Source organism: Oncorhynchus nerka, linkage group LG19 (genome assembly GCF_034236695.1).
Source record: "Oncorhynchus nerka isolate Pitt River linkage group LG19, Oner_Uvic_2.0, whole genome shotgun sequence".
Classification (NCBI taxonomy): Eukaryota; Metazoa; Chordata; class Actinopteri; order Salmoniformes; family Salmonidae; genus Oncorhynchus; species Oncorhynchus nerka.
In genome coordinates, this window is record NC_088414.1 from 15,087,534 (window position 1) to 15,110,249 (window position 22,716).

Here is a 22,716-nt window from a genome sequence, read left to right on the forward strand (position 1 = left end):
TCACAGAGTAGTGATGGGCATTCCGGCTCTTCTCAGTGAGCCTGCTCATTCGGCTCAGCTCACCAAAAAGAGACGTCTCTTTTGGCTCCCAAATGGCTCTTTAAAAAAAATGTTTTGTATTTTTTCAAGTCAAACAGTTTGTTAGTTTGACTATGATTGGTGTTTAAAACAATTCTAATGAAACTATTAAATGAAATCATACTCTACCTTAACCACAATGTATTTAAAAATGCATTGGTTTGTTATGAAAAAGAATGCTTTTAAACGTTTAATGTATATGAACAAAGTGGATATGAATGTAACAACGAATAAAATATGGCACCATATCAAAGAAATAAATAACGATGTGCAAAACTGCAGCATCCCACTTAAAACATTAAACTGGTCCCTCTGTTCTCCTTAATTGCCATGTTATAACCAGCAGCACACAGCAATGCTGACCATATTTAGCTTTTGTGAGATTTGCATTCAGAAATGCAAGCTGCCTCACTTTCGCGGGGCTGATGCGGGTTCTTCTCTCAGTAATTATTTGTCCCGTTTTCGAGAAGACCCTCTCAGAGGGAACGGATGTGGCCATTAATTTGCACCTTTAATTTTGGTTTGCGGACAGCCACTGTCATGGAGGTAGAAGAAGCTCAGACCAGAGTTGTGGCTCGCTCATGCGGTGTTTTGGCTATACTATTGGGGGGCATTTCCAATTAACGGTGTTGCAACTTAATAAAAAATAAATAAAAAAACATTCTCATTTGTAGTACGTAAATACATTGTGGTCCTTCCTTGGCTACTTACAGTTCTCATGCTCAATCAGAACACCTCTGTCCCTTAACATTGTAGGCTTTTCGAATATAATTTGCAGTTTTACCGAACATGGCCGAACGTCGCCGATGTTGAATGCGATCCCATTTGTGGCTGTGGTAACGAGTGACAACCAGCAAAGTCAAAATGGGCTATATTGTAAAAATGAATGAACATAAAATGTAGCTTTTTGGTCTTCATTTCAGGTTAGTGGTGTAGTTAGGGTTGTTTAAAATCGGGGTGTAAGAACATAACTTGTATTATTATGAGGGGTTTAGCCATTTATTATGCCGCGTTCACCTGTTATTCGGAACTAAGAAACTCGGAAATGCCCGATTTGTTGGTTCGTTGAACACTGCACGTGTATAACTAACACCAGTTAGCAAATCGGAAATATCCGCGTTTCATAGTTGCGGCTAGAATATACCTTTTTTTTTTTTAAATGTATTTTTTATTTTTATTAACAACAAATCAATACATAAAGCACATGAGGGAACACAAGCATACATAGATTACAAACAATGGACAATCGAGCTAGGGGGTACAATATCACATTACAATTACACAAGGACCTTAAGGGACATGCATATACTTACAATTCTAACAGCTTTTTTGTTAGTAGAGCATTTAACCGTCTTAAAATACAGTTCAATTTATTTTTGTAGGATACGAAAATGTGGTTTTCTGTTTGTAAATTTACATTTGTGTATATGAAATTTGGCCAAAAGAATAATGAAATTAATTACATAAAAATGATTCCGCTTATTTCTATTATATGTAAAGAATCCAAACAGTACATCTCTCCACAATAGTGTAAAATCTTCATAAATGTGTTCAATTATAAACCTACTGATGTCGGCTAGAATATACCTGGTGACGACCCTTTTGCTACAGATTTGCTTTTGCTGTCGCATAATGATTACGTAGGAGGAAATAGTTGACTTGGACTGTTTACGTCTTTTCGTTCCTAAATTATAAACAAGGTATCTAAATGTTTATTTGAAGTTAAAATGAAAGCAACATACGCAACCTATTTCGTATATTATGTGTTGATATCAAGTGGTTTTGTGAATGCGTTCGAACCAATCTCAACCACATTTGTGGTCGGTGTGGGAGTAGGCCTAGCAGCAGTGGGGCGGACAATTTACAATTATGTATATGAAAGTTGCGATTCAAAATGGATTGCTTTTAATTCAACAGGTATGTGTACAACTACATATTAAATGGTTGTGTTAACGTGGTTTACTTAGGCTATTTGACCATGTAGACACAGTCAGTCCTTTTGCGTTTTAATCTTGAAATTGCTTATCGATCTCCACCAAAATACCGTTGGCCTACTTTAGAAAACGAGGGTTGACTTTAGGGTCGTTACATATTGTGTTGGTGTGCGGCTTGAGAAAACGATACCTTACATTTATTGATTTCAGTCTTGTGCAGTTATATATATATATATTAGGTTACATGAAAGTTTCATTTATTTGGCATTGGAGCATAAACCTAAGCTTTAAGACCTAATTGTACCCGCGCCAAATAGCCTACACCCTACTCGCCAAATGGGAACGGGCAGAAAAATCGATCTACGGAGGCAAATGTGTTTGATCTGTGCATGTACCCGCACTGTTAGCGCAAGCCTACTAGTTTGGCACGAGTGAATTGTGTGTGTGTATAATTTTTTTCCTTTTTAACTGGGCAAGTCAGTTAAGAACATTCTTACTTACAATGATGGCCAAACCCGGACAATGCTGGGCCAATTGTGCGCGGCACTATGGGACATCCGGTTGTGTAACAGCCTGGACATGCTTCTTAGAACTAGTTCACACCAGGGGCGCAGAAGTGAGGGTGAAATAAACTGGTACGGGGTCCTCTATCAGTTTTTTTTGTGGATCTAAAGCTCATTATACTAGGGCTGTCCTTGACCCAACAAAATCTTGGTCAACCAAGAGTAGCCTTTTTTTTTTTTTGACCAATCGATTAATCCAAGTGTTATGTTTTTCCATAATCAACTGTATGTACTCAACTAGTCAGATGCTTTAAGCACGCTGTTTGATTTTTAAAAAAGAGGTCAATTTAGCCTAACCAGAATAAATAAAACATGTTCCCGACCCTCCTGCTGCTGCTGGCCTTCACAGATTCTGCAGGTATGCTCCTGAAGTTGCCGGTAATAGGCTACACCAGTGGTAGGAAACCTTCTCCATTTGGAGTGCCAATTTCTTACCATTTCTAACAATTTGCGTGCCACTTATGATTTCCATATTCACATTTTTGTGGAACAGTTAATTGATGATAGTCTTTGTCTCGATCATTGTCTGTGGTTAATCAACATTCTATCTAATAACATTTATACAAATCTAAAAGTTACTTTTATTGCCATTTGCCAACTCTGTAATAATGACCTACATAAAGCCAACACAACATTGCAGGTAGAAAATAAAAAATCATAAATTACATTGGCTACTCATGGCATGTTTGCATCGATCTTGAAACATTGTATCAACTATCAACTGGGTTGCCCCAAAACTCATGCTAGCGAACTTGAGTCATTGTATAAAATATTCTGGGCCCTCAGTTTCCAGTGCCAGTGATCTTGGGACAGACATAGCTGTAGGCTTTCTGTGCAAGAGATAAGAAGTAATCAGGTATTTTATGACGTTTCCACTGGATCAGAGCATTACATTTTCCGCTTTGGTTATCAAAAGGGAGAGCTGAAAATATTGTTTAAATTCTGAGGACCTGTTGTCATTCACAATTGTTTGTCAAACTACTCTGTTTACTTGCTGTTTGAAGGTGAAGAAAAATTACTTTGAGAAGCTCCACAGCTCATTAGTTGGGGTGAGTTAAGACAATCAGAGATACTATCAGACATCCCCCAAATGGGCTCATAACAAACAAGACGATTAATAAATTGACAGCTCGTAAGTGTAATGAAATAAAACAAACTTGTTTCTCACAAGTGTAACATAGGTTGTGAGTTCTGCAAAACTCATGTCCACTCCGACAATGAGAACTAATGGTAAATGACTAATACAAATATATTGAATGCATTAACAGAAATGACCATAACCAAACATTGCAGATTAGAAAATGTGGGAATCAATGGTAAATGTAAGTTACATCACCAGTAGTATGTAATGGGGAATTGATAGACACAGCAAACAATTTACACAATGAATACCCACGAAATGGCAGAAGAGTGCATTCTGGAGAGAGAGATGTGCATCTGAGCCACAATCCCCATATTCTTGAGCTATGGCATCCCGCGGCCTCTTCAATGGATTAGTCCACTGAGAAGGGCACAAATCACGTCTCTTGTGCCATGAAATAATAATAATATATTTGTAACTGCTCGACTAAATTTTTAAAAATTCAATACAGACCCCTTTTGTCATACAGTAGACTAAACCAAAAACGTGTGACAGGTTAAAGGACATATTCATAGCCTGTTATACATTGAAAAGTATTAGTAAGTTCATAGTATGTGAGGATCTTAAAACATCTAAGGTTAAAATATGCATTCAGTATTAGTTGATAGAGATTGATAACATTCATATAATTGTGTTAAAGTTCAAATCTGTCAAAGGGTACGAATTGTGAGAGTAATGTGTAAACGTTATATTGATTACTTTATTTTGTGGTGCCTAAAAGTGTTAATCTGTGATCTACGAAATGCTTTTAATCTATGAGCCGGAGATCGATTGCTCTGGTCTCCACCCATATTCCTGGGGAAATTCGCGGTCTTTTTCTCATTGAACTAAATGTTGACTTGAGAATACAACACCGTATCACTCTCGTGATTATTTCTCCCCTGTTTTCAGGTATTTTATTGATGATAAAAAGATCCTCACATACTATGAACTTACTAATACTTTTCAATGTATAACAGGCTATGAATATGTCCTTTAACCTGTCACATACAGACAGTATCTATCTTTATCAGCATCAGAAAAGCTAAAAGTATTTCAACCACAAAATATGCATCCAAGCCGAACTGAACTTATCAGAAACATGTTGGGTCATTTTCACAGCTTTCTATTTATCACATTTATTTATTTTTTTATTTTTTCACCTTTATTTAACCAAGTAGGCTAGTTGAGAACAAGTTCTCATTTGCAACTTTAATTTTTAATTTTTTTATTTCACCTTTATTTAACCAGGTAGGCTAGTTGAGAACAAGTTCTCATTTGCAACTGCGACCTGGCCAAGATAAAGCATAGCAGTGTGAACAGACAACACAGAGTTACACATGGAGTAAACAATTAACAAGTCAATAACACAGTAGAAAAAAAGGGGGAGTCTATATACAATGTGTGCAAAAGGCATGAGGTAGGCGAATAATTACAATTTTGCAGATTAACACTGGAGTGATAAATGATCAGATGGTCATGTACAGGTAGAGATATTTGTGTGCAAAAGAGCAGAGAAGTAAATAAATAAAACAGTATGGGGATGAGGTAGGTGAAAATGGGTGGGCTATTTACCAATAGACTATGTACAGCTGCAGCGATTGGTTAGCTGCTCAGATAGCTGATGTTTGAAGTTGGTGAGGGAGATAAAAGTCTCCAACTTCAGCGATTTTTGCAATTCGGTCCAGTCACAGGCAGCAGAGTACTGGAACGAAAGGCGGCCGAATGAGGTGTTGGCTTTAGGGATGATCAATGAGATACACCTGCTGGAGCGCGTGCTACGGATGGGTGTTGCCATCGTTACCAGTGAACTGAGATAAGGCGGAGCTTTACCTAGCATGGACTTGTAGATGACCTGGAGCCAGTGGGTCTGGCGACGAATATGTAGCGAGGGCCAGTCGACTAGAGCATACAAGTCGCAGTGGTGGGTGGTATAAGGTGCTTTAGTGACAAAACGGATGGCACTGTGATAGACTGCATCCAGTTTGCTGAGTAGAGTGTTGGAAGCCATTTTGTAGATGACATCGCCGAAGTCGAGGATCGGTAGGATAGTCAGTTTTACTAGGGTAAGCTTGGCGGCGTGAGTGAAGGAGGCTTTGTTGCGGAATAGAAAGCCGACTCTTGATTTGATTTTCGATTGGAGATGTTTGATATGAGTCTGGAAGGAGAGTTTGCAGTCTAGCCAGACACCTAGGTACTTATAGATGTCCACATATTCAAGGTCGGAACCATCCAGGGTGGTGATGCTAGTCGGGCATGCGGGTGCAGGCAGCGATCGGTTGAAAAGCATGCATTTGGTTTTACTAGCGTTTAAGAGCAGTTGGAGGCCACGGAAGGAGTGTTGTATGGCATTGAAGCTCGTTTGGAGGTTAGATAGCACAGTGTCCAATGACGGGCCGAAAGTATATAGAATGGTGTCGTCTGCGTAGAGGTGGATCAGGGAATCGCCCGCAGCAAGAGCAACATCATTGATATATACAGAGAAATGAGTCGGCCCGAGAAGTGAACCCTGTGGCACCCCCATAGAGACTGCCAGAGGACCGGACAGCATGCCCTCCGATTTGACACACTGAACTCTGTCTGCAAAGTAATTGGTGAACCAGGCAAGGCAGTCATCCGAAAAACCGAGGCTACTGAGTCTGCCGATAAGAATATGGTGATTGACAGAGTCGAAGGCCTTGGCAAGGTCGATGAAGACTGCTGCACAGTACTGTCTTTTATCGATGGCGGTTATGATATCGTTTAGTACCTTGAGTGTGGCTGAGGTGCACCCGTGACCGGCTCGGAAACCAGATTGCACAGCGGAGAAGGTACGGTGGGATTCGAGATGGTCAGTGACCTGTTTGTTGACTTGGCTTTCGAAGACCTTAGATAGGCAGGGCAGGATGGATATAGGTCTGTAACAGTTTGGGTCCAGGGTGTCTCCCCCTTTGAAGAGGGGGATGACTGCGGCAGCTTTCCAATCCTTGGGGATCTCGGACGATATAAAGCATAGCAATTCGACACACAACAACAGAGTTACACATGGAATAAACAAAACATACAGTCAATAATACAGTAGAACAAAAGAAAACAAAAAGTCTATATACAGTGAGTGCAAATGAGGTAAGTTAAGGAAATAAATAGGCCATGGTGGAGAAGTAATTACAATATAGCAATTAAACACTGGAATGGTAGATCGGCAGAGGATGAATATGTAGGTAGAGATACTGGGGTGCAAAGGAGCAAAATAAATAAATACCAGTATGGAGATGAGGTAGGTAGATAGATGGGCTGTTTACAGATGGGCTATGTACAGGTGCAGTGATCTGTAAGCTGATTTGACAGCTGGTGCTTAAAGCTAGTGAGGGAGACGTGAGTCTCCAGGTTCAGAGAATTTTGCAATTCCTTCCAGTCATGGGCAGCAGAGAACTGGAAGGAAAGACGACCAAAGGAGGAATTGGCTTTGGGGGTGACTGGTGAGATATACCTGCTGGAGCGCGTGCTGCTATGGTGACCAGTCAGCTGAGATGGCGGGGTTTTACCTAGCAGAGACTTGTAGATAACCTGTAGCCAGTGGGTTTGGCGACGAGTATGAAGCGAGGGCCAACCAACGAGAGCGTACAGGTCACAATGGTGGGGCTTTGGTGACAAAACGGATGGCACTGTGATAGACTACATCCAGTTTGTTGAGTAGAGTGTTGGAGGCTATTTTATAGATGACATCACCGAAGTCGAGGATCGGTAGGATGGTCAGTTTTACGAGGGTATGTTTGGCAGCATGAGTGAAGGATGCTTTGTTGCACATTACAATTTATGAATCCCAGGTTTTCACTTTAATCATAAAAAAAAGATCTTTACAGGCAACCTTACACACACGTCTTACATATATATCCAGTAGATAAAGGCAATGGTGATCCGGAAGCCGATTCTAGATTTAATTTTGGACTGGAGATGCACATAGAGTCGGGTGGTTGTGGAAAGGTTATTAGCAATTGAGGCCGGGTACGAGTGAACGAGCGGCTGACCCGTGCACCACTAGCCTACTCAGCAGCTGTGTCCTACATGTGTAACTAATCATGTTGTTAAGATAACCGCCTATAATGTGTATAGAAATAATGGTGTATTCGTAGCACATCCCATTCATTGACACTTAATAATCAACTCCTGCCCTGTCATCAGGTTTGGAAGTGGCCCTAGATCGGAAGCTGTTTGGTCAACATGTTGCCTCCAGAGTCATCCAGAAAACTGTAACAGGTTTCATGATCAATAAAAACCCTATAAAGCCCCTGGTTCTCTCTACATGGCTGGACTGGCACAGGGAAGAACTTAGTCAGTCAGTTGATAGCTGAAAACATCTACAAGGAGGGCATGGCCAGCAGTTTCGTCCATCAGTTTGTGACTACTGACTTCCTTAATTGGAGTCAGCTTGAGAACTACAAGGTAAAACAAATATTTTGTTATATTTTATTCCCAAGTAACTGGCAGGGAAATATCAATGGAGAATTAGGCTGTAAAAAACAACAACACTCTTGTTGATGTTCATTATCAGTGATATTCAAATCTTACCCTACGAGGTCCGGAATAATACTGGTTTTCTGTTCTACCTGAGAAGTAATTGCACGCACCTGGTGTCCCAGGTCTAAATTGATCCCTGGTTGGATGGGAAGAATGAAGAACAAAAAAGCAGTGGAACTGGCTTCCAGGTCAAAGATTTGACTTTGAGGGTTCTATATGATACAGGATGTGCATCAGATTTTTTTTTTTCAAATGTGTTTTGAGTCTGCTGTGTGCGATCTTCACTGCTGTAGATAAGTCTGTGTTTTTACTGCTGTGAACATCCCTCAGTCTCAGCTGCAGCAGTGGATCAAAGGCAACGTCACCAACTGCCCACGTTCCATGTTCATCTTTGACGAGATGGACAAGATGCACCCTGGCCTGATCGACTGTATAAAGCCCTACCTGGGTTACTCCGAATATCTGGACGGGGTCTCGTACCGCCAAGCCATCTTCATCTTCCTCAGGTAGGGCAGACAGACCAGCATGTGTGTGATAAGAATTCATGTGTTTTTGGAGACTTTTGAAGAAAAAAAAATAGGCAAATATATTAGACATACATCATCCTATTTTCCCACAATTTAACGACTCGTTGTAGTAACCATGGTTTTACTTACCTAAACGTCTGCTGTCAATCAGATATGGCCCCCAAAACTGAACTTCAGTTAGTTCTGAATTTTTATTTCGCAAATAAAATCACTACACATGAACCTAATGCATTTATAAACTACCCCATGTCCGGACCAGTGAGGAAGAAAAAGAAAGTTGAACCCAGCTTAAAATGGCAATATGCAACTTTTATTTTACCTTTATTTAACTTAGGCAAGTCAGTTAAGAACAAATTCTTATTTTCAATGACGGCCTAGGAACAGTGGGTTAACTGCCTGTTCAGGGGCAGAACGACAGATTTGTACCTTGTCAGCTCTGGGATTCGAACTTGCAACCTTTCGGTTACTAGTCCAACGCTCTAACCACTAGGCTACCCTGCCGGGCGACCTGACCAAACTCACATAGAAATGTGATTAATAGATCCATTCTACTTGAAAGCAAGTCTAAGTTATGTACTCAATTTCTATGCTTCCCATTAAGTTTTTTATTTATTTTTTACACCAGCTTCAAACAGCTGAAACAACAATATTATTAGTTGTAGAAAATATATTTCACAGTGGTTTAGATGGTACAGTGATTCTCTACAAGCTTATTTTGTCACATAAACTGAAATTGGGCAAACTATTAGAGTTTTAGCAACCAGGAAATTTCTGCATAGTGCAACTTTAATATCTACTAGTTTGTTTTGCTCATCTCCATAGCAATGCTGGAGTGCAGCACATAACACAGGTGGCCCTGGACTTCTGGAAAGCAGGTCGAGACCGAGAGGAAATAAAATTGCATGACTTAGAACCAGCTCTCTCCCTGACCTTGTTCAACAACAAGAAGAGTAAGCCACCTATTTGCTGTCCTTCTTTAGGGCTGAACTTTGGGAACTATTTTTATATTTAACAAATCATGCACATGTTTCTCTAAGGTCAGGATTCTCTCCTTTATGTTACTACGCCTGGGGTTAGAAGACTGGGGATGTTATTGGAGTCTTTTCAGACCTTCAATACAAAGATTACTTGTGATATCTATATTCTGTCCATCTGCCTTTCTTGCACCTGCCCATCTTATGACTATCCTTACCCCCTAGGCACTTGTGTACATCTGAGAGGATTGGGTAAGCAATTGGTGGTAGCTTCTTCTTGCCCATCTCATGACTGTGTCCCTCCCTTTCTCTGTGTAGGTGGGTTGTGGCCCTCGAGTCTGATGGACAGGAACCTAGTTGACGTCGTTGTCCCCTTCCTGCCTCTGGAGTACAGACACGTGCTGCTGTGTGTCAAGGCAGAGATGTCCGCCAGGGGCCTGGAGCCCAACCAGGACGTGGTCGACCAGATGGCCAGAGAGATGATCTATTTCCCCAAGAGCGAGAAGATCTTTTCCGCCAAGGGCTGCAAGACCATCCACAGAAGGCTAGATTACTTCATATAGTGCATGTTTGAGGCCAACTACGTTGCTTCCGGCGGCTGCAGACTGACTGATCTAATCATAATGAGCAGTAATTTAGGATGAAAGGTGGTTTGTTGGTCTGATCAGTCTGTCTGAAGTTGCTGACGGTAATGTAGAAGATCTCAGAGAGAACAGCTACTGTATCTATCTACCTCCTACTCTACTGTGTGCTCTTTCTTAATGAGAACATCTCCACCGGGGTGAGGAAGTTAGTGACTGATGATGACCCGCCCCTCAGGCCTCCCACCGTCAACACAACCATGTGGAGGACATCAACGTTCTTGTTCTGATGGTCACTTCTCCCTGAAGATGGATTACTGAGAGGGAGGAGGGCGGATTTAAGAAGAGATACAAAAATATAATTCAAACACAGAGGGGAAACTATTCTATTTAACCAATCAAGGTGCTTGTTCCTGATTTGTATATTCTGTAAATGATTATCTCCAAATAATTTCCTTTTTCATGGAATTCTGCTGTACATGAACTGTGGCAAATGAAAATTAGTTGTGTATTAGAAACAAATGTGGTTTAAAGTTACAATCTATAGTACTGTAGAAAAGGCCCACGGAGTTGGTGGAAGAATCCTTTAATTCATGGCCACTTACTCAGCTGGGCCAGGGGTGCTTTAATTAGGTCAGGTGGACATGTCCGACAGATCTCAACTCCATAAAAGGAGGAAATCGCCATCGCCCGATCTCGCCTCTTTCTCGTCCTTAACTTCGTTTTATCTAGAAGTTCTGTGTGTCCATAAATCCATGTAAGTCCACGGAAATCTGTTACCTTTCATCTGAACCATCTGTTGCGATCGGGAGAGTGGGCCATCAGTTATTGTTTAAAGTTATTACAGCGGAGCGCACGCTTCAAACCTATTGTGTAATGTGAATGGTCAATGATCACAGCCCTACGGATCATCACAGGTCAATTATGCGAAACGATATATGGTTAATATGTAATGAAGACACTTGAAAGGGTGAAATATGAAACGTCATCGTTTGCTGAACTGATCGATTCTGATATCAAACTAATGAGGATTATAGATTGAATAACCGATCACTGTTTGTATTCTTCTCATGATTATGATAAATGGTTACGAGCATAAATGACTAATGAATGATTCCTATTGACTTCTTAATGAACTGATTTGTTGAATTCCCTAATTATGTTAATAATGAATGATTATGATTTGATATTTCTGATTATGAATTTGATTGTATACATGTTATGAATTTGATTGGATACATGTTATTCAGTTTCCTTTGTTATGCAGCACATACTACCCAGTAAATATACCACTTTATGGTGAAAGGAATTCCTGCGTCAGTCTCATCCATTCCTCCCCACACAGATTCCAAAAGACAGGTGAAAGACAGGTGAAAAATAAATGGAGGGGGAGAAGGAAGAATTGTCTCCACTGGAAGGAGAGAGGAAGAAAGAGGAGCTGAGGGAAAGGTCTTGGAACAAATCAAATATCCAGGAGCTAAGCCTAAAGCAACAAGGAAGGCTTCATCCTCAGCCACCAGCAGCACCAGAAGAACCAGACAACCAGGTGCTTATCTTGAGGATTATGTGGTCAAGTATCCCACATCAAAGGGCAAGCCCACCAGAACTCAATGTGGTGATGGATCAACTGTACGTTTCAGCCATCAACCATCCCCTCTGAGCCAAGGACGGGAAAGTGGTCTACAGGAAGAACCTATGGAGGAGATAACTCCCACCGCACAGGTCGACCAGCTTCCTGAGGCAGGCTCCACTCACCCCTTAACTAATGGGAAATCGTTGAGGCACTCTAAACGGAGTGACAGTTGGATAACCCTTTGGAAGTGGCCATGGCAGCCGCCATTCAATAGCCCTCAGCGATTCACAGACCGCTGTCCTACTAGCGTTGGAGGAAATTGAGCTTCAGATTGAGGAGGAACGACAGGCTGACGAATGATGTCACCTATTGGATGTGCTGGCCCGTAGAGCTCTACAGGAACGGGAATTCATTGCCAAGGACCTGGCACAGCAGCGATGGCACCGTCAAGCAAGAAGGGAATTGGAGGAGGCACGAAGGGTCTCATCCTTCCTGGAGAGGAACAAACAGAGTTGACCTGACTACCCCTCCACGTGGACCTGACCTGTCTGCCTTTTCTTTCCCAATCTGCCCCTCTGGCACAGCATGGCACACAGTCCCCGGAGGCTCTGAGGCCAGCATGGGGGGGGGGGCATGCCGCTCCGCCAACGCCCTCTATGCCAGTGACACAAGTTAGCATTCCTCCTTCATCTAGACAAAGCATCACTCCTTTGCTTTTCCGCCAATTACCAACCACGGCAAATCGTTCCACTCGTCCAGGGCCTGGGCCAAGCCAGTCAAACATTTTTCAGCCAAACGGCTGAGGGAAACTTGGGCCCGGACAAATGTCACCAATCTCTAAACGACAGAGGACTCGCAGTCCATGAGATCAATGTGATGGTTATATTCTTCAAGAATCAATGGGTACATATTGTTAACTGAAAAAGATTTGGACAGCTGTAAGTATTGCAGGTTGAAAATCAGGTCATTGAAAATGTATCACCTGAAATATTGTGCACCGGATACCCATTGTGTATTTTATATCTGTCAATACCCAGTTTACCAATACCTAAACATGGATAAATCTGCCTTTACTTGCATCTATTTTGCATTTGTTTTTAATCCTTTCATTCACCAGAAGCATTGTGTACATTTTTCAAAATCTGCTGTAAGTATATCTTTGGGGGTAGTCATGACTGGCCTGTGAGGATCAGCTTTATAGAGATATCCCTCACTCCAGCAAAGGGGAAGAGGTGGTGGTGGGGGGGGTTGTGACCCCTCACGCCCGTTGTAAATTATAATGCAGCAGACCAACTCCGTTCTGGTCTCTGAGATATCGTAATGTCTTTGTCCCTTATGGAGTATCTACCTCAGAACTGTCACAGGCAATATATGGACTTTGGGACATTCTATTTCATCAACCAAAATGAGGACAGTTGGCCTATGAAAATGAATGTCGATTTTGTGATGTCTTTAAAAGTTAAATGAGGATGTTATGACAAACATTGTAACTTTAAATAATATGTACATTATGTTTACATACTGTGTGTTGTGTAGGAAATATCCAGATCAAAATTAATGTTTGTGTGAAGATGAACTGTGAATTTAGGTGTCTGACACCTTGCCTTGTAACTAGCTACACCTCAGGGAGCGTGCCACAATGATGTAAATGCCCACTTTCCCCCAGGGCATAAAGCATTTGTGTTAAGAGTTAACACATCAGACTAGAGATCACATGCTGCAGCCTAGGTCTACTATTATTCGACCGCAAAACGCAACACGAGGTTGAAGAAGACAAAGGAACCTCTTAACAATCAATGCTACGGTTGAGTATCTGTATCTAAGAAGGTGAATTCAAGCAGGACCACCTGGTTATTCTCTCCAAGCAATTGTGTGTCTACACTGCTTTTATTCCCACTCTGGGAATATCTAAATGGCTGATTAGCCATCCTCAGAAGACCAATCTTCCAGAACGAGTACAAGGAGTCAGACAACTAAGGGAAAGGACATTGTGACACCTTGTGGACAATCAGAGACCTGCACCTGGCCAATCGAAGTACAAGAACCACAAAGCAGAACGCGGCCCATGAAGGCCTGGGCCCATCAGGAACTCGGCCGACGAAGGCCTGGGCCCATCAGGAACTCGGCCCACGAAGAGATATCCAACGGAGACCTTCAAGTAAATACATTCAATATAATTCTGACGGATAAGCGCGGCAGTTCAGGGCAAGGTGTTAGGGCTAAACTAAGCATAGTTTACATTTGTATCCAAGTGCTTTTCTCCCGTGCACTTTCTTTCTCAATCTCCATCTTGTGTAACTTGTCATATTGTGTTGGCAAGCTAGGGACCTGTGTAACTGAATTAAGTTCTAATCAATAATCCTTAACCTAGACTGTATGTGTATCTTATATTATCATTTAGCTTGTTAGTAAAAAAAATATTTAACTCAATTGGTGTGGTACAGAATGATTTAGTGAGACCTGGGTTTGTGCAGATTTATGAATTATGCAATGTTCAGAATGAGACTTATGAGGAAAATAATTAATTAGGGACTGCTATGAAATCGATATTTTGATATTCTTTGTGTTAATTTGGGAAATGACAACTCGTTTATTTTTCCCATGGTGCCCCAGGTTACTGAGTTAATGGTTACCTGATTAATTTAATCACGTAATTATAAACAAATCGATTCGATGAATAGCATGTCATCACATTAATGATGATAAACGTAACGACATATTTGGAGCCCCGTGCGAGAAATCTAAGATAAAACTAGGTCTCACTGTTTAAGGCCATAGGAATTGTGTAGCAAGATACTTATGGACCAATAGCGCTGTAGCAAGCATTATTGTTGAGTGGGGTGTGTGTTGTTTTGTTTCACCCAGATACGAATAGGGAGAGATTGACTCCGGTTGTATATCTGACAGAAGTCAGTGTGTATAGGGGAATTGCCAAATGCCTACGAGTCAGGACATAGGGGCTGACCGTTTTAAGCATTTTAAGCGATAGCAGCGTTGGGCCTAAACAAATGCAATTTCTGTCTCTCGCCCTCGGCGTGGGTAGACTTGGTCATTATTAATTTCTACGAGTCTATGTACCGGCCGTTTCAGACATTTTTGTAAATATATTTGCTTGACTGAAGCGAAGTCATTATCTCTCACGTTTGTTAATGTGAGGAGATCAAGGCGGGTGTTTATTTATGTTTCCGCATATTCCGGAAACATTGCTAGAATAGATATCCAAACTACGCCGAAAGGGTGAATGTCAAAGTTAACAAAGTGAGAGCAGACATTTTTGTTTTTCCTTTGTTCCCTGTTTGATTTGAGCTTTTTGCTATCAGTGACCCCTGGTGATGAAGAATCACTAGTATTTTTTTATTTTTGTTTTCCTAAAAAAAAATTCAGGTGGCATACGTTTCTCACACCTATTACAATGGGGCACACTGTCTGGTATCCAATCAACTGATTGGATATCATTGTCTCGTTCAATTTAGTAAATAAGTTAAATTGCCATACTACCTGTTCAGGTCGTTCATTGGGATAATACACAAATTGATTTGTGCCAACCGATGAGACATTGTTAAACTTTTCCACATTAACTTAAGTACATCACCACTTTCAGGTTAATCAAAGTTTAAATCCCAAATAACCTAGGTATGAGGTATGATTCATCAATAATTGTTTCTAAGTAATTCAGGCTACACTGTATATCATTTTAAACTGATTTGATATCATTGTCTTATTCGATTTAACCGGGAAGTTGAATCGCCCAACAAACCTTTTTCAGGGTTCTTCTTTTGGATGACGTCCAAATGTATTTGTTCTAACCAATGAGACATTTTAAACTTTCCCCCATTAACTTAGAAACAGCAACGGGTTCAGGTGAATTAAAAGTTTAATTCTCAAAGAGCAATCAATTAAGAATTACTTTTGCAAGTTCATTAAAAGCCCAACTTCCACATTACTGTAATTGATGATTCATTGACGTCTATAAACTGATTTAAATCGTGTTTGCAGCTTCCAACTCAGCCCAAACTTGACATAAATTGAAATAACTGATAATCATAATAATGAGCAAGCTATTAGGTGGGTTGCCATCCCTTCCCCCACTAATAAGTGAACCCTCACCCTCCGAAAGATTGATCGCTGACCTCAGCAGCGATGCAAATCCTAACTATGGCGAAGGGCTGAAAATTAGATTTCGATGCCATAAGTGGAAAAACAACAGAAATAGTGCAAGACGCTCTCCAAAATAGACCATCAGGCACAGGATTTGTGAAGGTTCTCTCCAGTTTAGCCTTAAACTGTGCAAACCAGCAGAGATGGACAGTGGTCCAATACCTCATTGCCCAGCAGAGGCACGAGCTGAAAACTGCGGAGTTGACGGCACAGGTGGAGAGATCCAGGAAGTTAATGACAAAAGCTGACAAAGATACTGATAGCCAAGGAGCTACATTTGAGAACGGTCCAATTAAAAGATCTGGCAAACACTTATGACGAAGAGCGAGCACAAACTCGAACAAATCCACCTTCTAAAGGTACATCTCGATTAAGCCAACAGTAAATACGAAGTCCATGCAAAATTAGATGTATCTGACGAGCTAGCTAAAACTAAGGGTGTGCAATTCGATGCCCTGCAAACAGTTTTGAATAACACCACTAAACTAAATAATGCCCCATTCCTTCAGCTGCAGACCAAAGACGATCAGACAATGAATACGATAACCAAGTTGGATGACAACTCATTGAAGTCACTGATCAAATGAGCGATGAGAGAACCCAGGGGAACAAGATGGAAACCTTGGCCTCTAAGCAAGCAGAGGACATGTCCTCACTGAATCTCTCTCTCCACACGCGTGACCTCTCCCTGTAAACCATGACTGATAAGTATGAGGTCGAATAAAATAAATACCTTAAGCTCCCAAGTGGACTCTGCTATGCAGCAGAATACCACCCTTAGGTACCATCTGGAGGAACTCCAGACCTGCCACTCGCTGTCGCGTGACTACCCAAGCTTGCAACCAGAGCTCGAGGTTATGAGTGTATGTAGACGAAAAGAGGTTTCAGACTTTTACCTCCCTCCGGGGTCTCTGTTTTTTCCTCTTGGCCATTCGGCCCAGGGAAACATGGCGTGTCCTTGCCAACAAAGCCAAAGTTTGCCTTTTCCTCTTGCCCTTTCGGACCAAAATTCCCCACAGGATTAAGTAGACGCTCCCCGCGCATTTGGCACGGAACGACTTGACAAAATCGTCAAAAGCTTCTGCAGTTTTGACCCCGTCCCAGGTAAGCCAAACAAGATCGGGACGTTCTTAGCAGACATTGAGGACGCCTTGGATGGCTACCCAAACGTTACCAATGGCGACAGGCTCTACCTGTTGAATCGAACGTCCAACAAACACGTGACAAGGTTCATCCGTCTACGAGAGCAACACGTGAAAAACGACTACGTGCAACTTTCCACTGCTTTGAAAATAGAATTCAGTGGATCTGCGACCCACAAACACGACAGCTCGCTGGCTAACACTGTCAAACAAGCTCGGACTGAACACCCACAAGCTTACTATCATAGGCTTTGTTCAGCTTACTTTGGAATGCTCACTGAAACAGGAATGAAAGAGCTATTACCATTCAAACAAATGTTTCTGTCAAACCTGCATCCCAACTTCATTAACAACTTGGGTCCAACTGTCCACGTTGGTTTGCCAATCTTGGCACTCCGAGAGCTTGCAAGCACAGCTTTTGATGCTTCAAAAGCGAGCCCAAAAAACCCAGTCTTTGTGATGCTCCAGTTAGAGGGTGAGGCATCAGGGGCAGAAGCAGGAAAAGATGACGCACATGGTGGGCAGCTACAAAGTAACCACACCTACGACCACCGCAGTACCGATAGCTATAATGACCGTCCCCAACAAAACAGGTCCCGCAGAGGTCGACCTGGCCACGACGTTCCTGCACTTAACCCTCTCAAAGGGTCAGGGAACAGGGGTAACAAGTGTAACATAGGATCCAATAACCATAAAAACATCAACAGAAGCTCTCTAGAAGCTCTGCTAAGAGATGTACTGCAGCAGAAGAGATTTGAGAAAGAGGACAAAGATAAGTCCCCATGACTAGGCATGAAATTGCCGGGAAGCAAGCCCGCAGAAATTCACCCCATTAGCGAAGTCATCAGGGTTCACCATTTCCCCTTGCCCTCACTCTCATTCCCTGTCCAGGGCAGCCTCGATGTAGACACTAGCCAACAGGCTTTGTGTACAGACTCTGAAACAGATGTTGAGACATACCAGGTAAGCAGCATTGAAACAGCTGATTCCTCTCCCATTCCGATCGAGGACCCGCTGGGTCACGAGCTACTGACGTACACCCGGTGAACTTGGGCAGGAGTCCACCATTTGTGGCAGATGACGTAATGACAAGTTCAACTCGGAAACTTACCAAACATGAGGTTTTCCTGTGTGGCTTGGGTGAATCACCAAACAATACATACTGCCCTCCATTGGCAGGCAGCATGTGCCTAAACGGCACAATTGTGCATCCTGGTTCAACAACATTTCAAAAGTGACTGACTGCCAACCCCTGGTGCCGAAATGTTCAGATTCCCACTTGGTACCCCAGACGATACTCACCACTTTAGGGATATGTGCGCTATCACTCCGAGGTGGAAGCAAGGAGGTATCTCACTACCTACTAACTGGTTGTCAAGAACCTTCCACATTCAATCTAAACTCAGCAAAAAAAAGAAACTGCCCTTTTTTCAGGACCCTGTCTTTCAAAGATAATTTTAAAAAATCCAAATAACTTCACAGATCTTCATTGGAAAGGGTTGTAACAATGTTTCCCATACTTGTTCAATGAACCATAAACAATGAATGAACATGCATCTGTGGAACAGTCGTTAAGACACTAACAGCTTACAGAAGGTAGGCAATTAAGGTCACAGTTATGAAAACTTAGGACACTAAAGAGGCCTTTCTACTGACTCTGAAAAACACCAAAAGAAAGATGCCCAGGGTCCCTGCTCACCTGTGTGAACGTGCCTTAGACATGCTGCAAGGAAGCATGAGGACGGCAGATGTGGCCAGGGCAATTCATTACAATGTCCGTGCTGTGAGACGCCTAAGACAGCGCTACAGGGAGACAGGACGGACAGCTGCTCGTCCTCGCAGTGGCAGACCACGTGTAACAACACCTGCACAGGATCGGTACATCCGAACATCACACCTGCTGGACAGGTACAGGATGGCAACAACTGCCTGAGTTGCACCAGGAACGCACAATCCCAATCTCAACTCTGTCTGTGCGTTACAGGGAAGAGATCCTCCTCCCTCATGTGGTACCCTTTCCTGCAGGTTCATCCTGACATGACCCTCCAGCATGACAATGACACCAGCCATACTGCTTGTTCTGTGTATGATTTCCTGCAAGACAGGGATGTCAGTGTTCTGCCATGGCCAGCGAAGAGCACGGATCTCAATCCCATTGAGCACGTCTGGGACCTGTTGGATCGGAGGGTGAGGGCTAGGGCCATTCCCCCCAGAAATGTCTTGGAACTTGCAGGTGCCTTGGTGGAAGAGTGGGGTAATATCTCACAGCAAGAACTGGCAAATCTGGTGCAGTCCATGAGGAGCAGATGCACTGCAGTACTTAATGCAGCTGGTGGCCACACAAGATACTGACTGTTACTTTAAATTTACTTTTTTGACCCCTCTTTTGTTCAGGGACACATTATTCCATTTCTGTCACATGTCTGTGGAACTTGTTCAGATTATGTCTCAGTTATTGAATATTGTTATGTTCATACAAATAGTTACACATGTTAAGTTTGCTGAAAATAAACGCAGTTGACAGTGAGAGAACGTTTTTTTTTTTGCTGAGTTTATGTGGGAGCGGACATTTTGGTTAGGTTGGGGTTTAAAATTGATACCATATACCAAGTTCTTTGGTCACTGGCGCAACCAGCCCAAAACGCCTTGACTTTCGACCCTGTGCAAATGGCGTCCGGACAGACTATTCCTGAAGCTTGCAAGGTGATAACTGAGTCCGCCGTGGTGATACCGGCGAGAACCACAGAGGTTTTGGGGAGACTGAGCCTGGCGCCCGGATACCGGATGGAAGGCAACACTGCGTTCCTCCAACCCTCTCCGCGACTATTCGACTTTGGCTATCAATGGGAAACCGTTTGTGGAATTAAACGCTAGATCAACTTACCTCTGAGTGCAGAATCTGACTCAAGCGGATATTTCCATTCTTCTGTACACTCAGCTAGGAACATTGATTGACTACTCCTTCCATGATTTTGAACTCGTTGTTCCTGTGATTGGGCCTCTTCCTTCCTCCCTAGACCTATGTGTTGAGGAAGGGACACTTCCGTAAAAAGCATTCACAATAACTCCCGTATTGCCACTTGACTACGCATCGACATTCAGGCTGGATGTCGATTCTGAAAACGAGCTGTTGATCTACTCCATCGTCATGGAGGATGATATCACATCTCCTTCTGCATGTGAAGTACACACTGCTTAGATACCAGCTAATGATTCCCCCACCATTGACACACCTTCTCCACTTGATGAAGACCTTTACAATATCGCTGAACCATATCCATATCCTTCCATGCGCAGGTACTACAACTACTGTCTGAGGCAGACGCACTTGTCAATGACATTGAACAACAGCAGTTGCGGGACTTGTTTGTCAAAATCAGAGAGATCTGGTCAACAGGCTCGCTGGATTGCGGGGTAACAGGTATTCATGTGGTGCGTATTCCTACGCCACCCGGAGCAGCTCCTACATTTGTGAGACAATGCAAAATTCTATGCGGTACAAGAGATTATCGATTCCCTATTAGCTAAACAGATCATCAGGGAATGTAACACTATGTACAGTGTGGTCTGTTCTGAAACCAACAGGTAAGTGGCGTCTTACCGTCGACTATAGACAACTCAACAAGCTGGTTCCGTTGTCTCGTTGGCCAATGACACAGTTTGACCAAGATTTGCCTAAAGTGGCTAATGCAAAGTACTTCTCTAATGTCAATGTGGCGAATGGTTTCTGGACCATGACAGTTGACCCTCGTGACCAACAGAAGTTGGCCTTCTCTTTCTCGAACAAGCTCTTCACATTAAATCGTTGCCGGTTCGGGTATGTGAACTCCCCCCAGAGTTCAACATCTTCCTACACAAGGTAAAGCCAGATGCAGACTGCAGGGGCACGATAATCTATGTGGACGATGTTCTCATGAGGAGCGAGACTTGGTCACATCACCTCAATGAGATGGACCATGTTTATACCCAACTCAGGGTGACAGGGGCTAAGTTTGTTAATATGAAAAGACAATGATGCAGGACCAAGGTAAACTTTGTGGGACTTCTGGTGGGTCCTGAAGGCATCCTGCCACAATCTAGCAGAATCCAAGCGTTTCGCAACATAAAAATGTCAACAAACATTCATTTTACATTTACATTTAAGTCATTTAGCAGACGCTCTTATCCAGAGCGACTTACATTCATGAATTGCGTAGCTTCTTGGGAGTTTGTAATTACTCCCGTCAGTTCATCGAACATTATGCAGACTTGTCAAAGCCTTTGACCCACCTTCTTCAGAAAAACTTGCTTTGTGAGGCACCCTGCCTGGTATACCCCAACAAACAAAGACAAGCCGTTCTTTTTGGAAGTCGGTTTCTCAGAGCAGTCTTAGTGCTGGGTTGTGCCAAAAATACAACCAAGACAGACATGTGGTTGCTTAGGTGAGCAAAACACTCAACCCTGCTGAACACAAGTACTCAGACTGCGAAAAAGCGCTGCTATCGACAGTCTGGGCATTCAAACACTTCACCAGTTATGTCGGCGGACAAAATGTGATAATTGAAACTTTTCTGAAAAGCCAGCGAATCCGTGAGGGAACTCGACACAACAGCAGGATAGAGGCTTGGCTCATGACACTGCAGGGCCATGAAGTGGTAGTTACCTTCTTTGGGCTCATTGGGACGCTAGCGTCTCACCTCGACAACATCCAGTGAAATTGCAGAGCGCCAAATTCAAATGACAAAAATAGTAATAATAAACATTCATGAAAATACAAGTGTTATACATCGTTTAAAAGATTAACTTCTTGTTAATCCAGCCGGTTTGTCAGATTTCAAAAAGGCTTTATGGCGAAAGGATACCATGCGATTATCTGAGAACAGCACCATGCATACAAAAGCATACAAACATTTTCCAACCAATCAAAGGCATCACGAAAGTCAGAAATAGCGATAAAATAAATCACTTACCTTTGAAGATCTTTCTCTGTTGGCAATCCGAAGTGTCTCAGCTACACAATAAATTGTCATTTTGTTCGATAAAGTCCCTCTTTATATCCCAAAAACTCAGTTTTGTTGGCACATTTTGTTCAGCAATCCACTGGCTCAAAGGCAGTCAAAACATGCAGACGAATACATCCTTATAGTACCGGTAAAGTTTGTCGAAACGTGTCAAATTATGTTTACAATTAATCCTCACGTTGTCAATTATCGAAATAATCGATACAATTTAAACCGGACAATAGCGTATTCAATAGAAAGGAAAAAGAACGAAGAGCGCGCACACAGTCACACATGCAAACCAGTACTGCATGATTCCATAGACCACTTACCAAAAGGACTTATTCTTTGTCGTTTTTCAGAAAACAAGCCTGAAACCATATCTAAAGACTGACATCTAGTGGAAGCCATAGGAACTGCAATCTGGGCCGTAAACCCTTATAGAGTCAATAGGCTTTCAATGGAAAAAAATTCAAAATCCCATTTCCTGGATGGATTTTCCTCTGGTTTTCGCCTGCCATATCAGTTCTGTTATACTCACAGACAATGTTTTAACAGTTTTAGAACCGTTTCAGAGTGCTTTCCAATCA

At 42.4% G+C, this 22,716-nt stretch overlaps 1 pseudogene; it reads left to right on the top strand.

Moving 5' to 3' along the window:
- The first annotated feature begins 1,784 nt into the window (after window positions 1-1,784).
- Window positions 1,785-11,583, top strand: LOC115101094 (torsin-1A-like; annotated as a pseudogene).
- The last annotated feature ends 11,133 nt before the right edge of the window (window positions 11,584-22,716 follow it).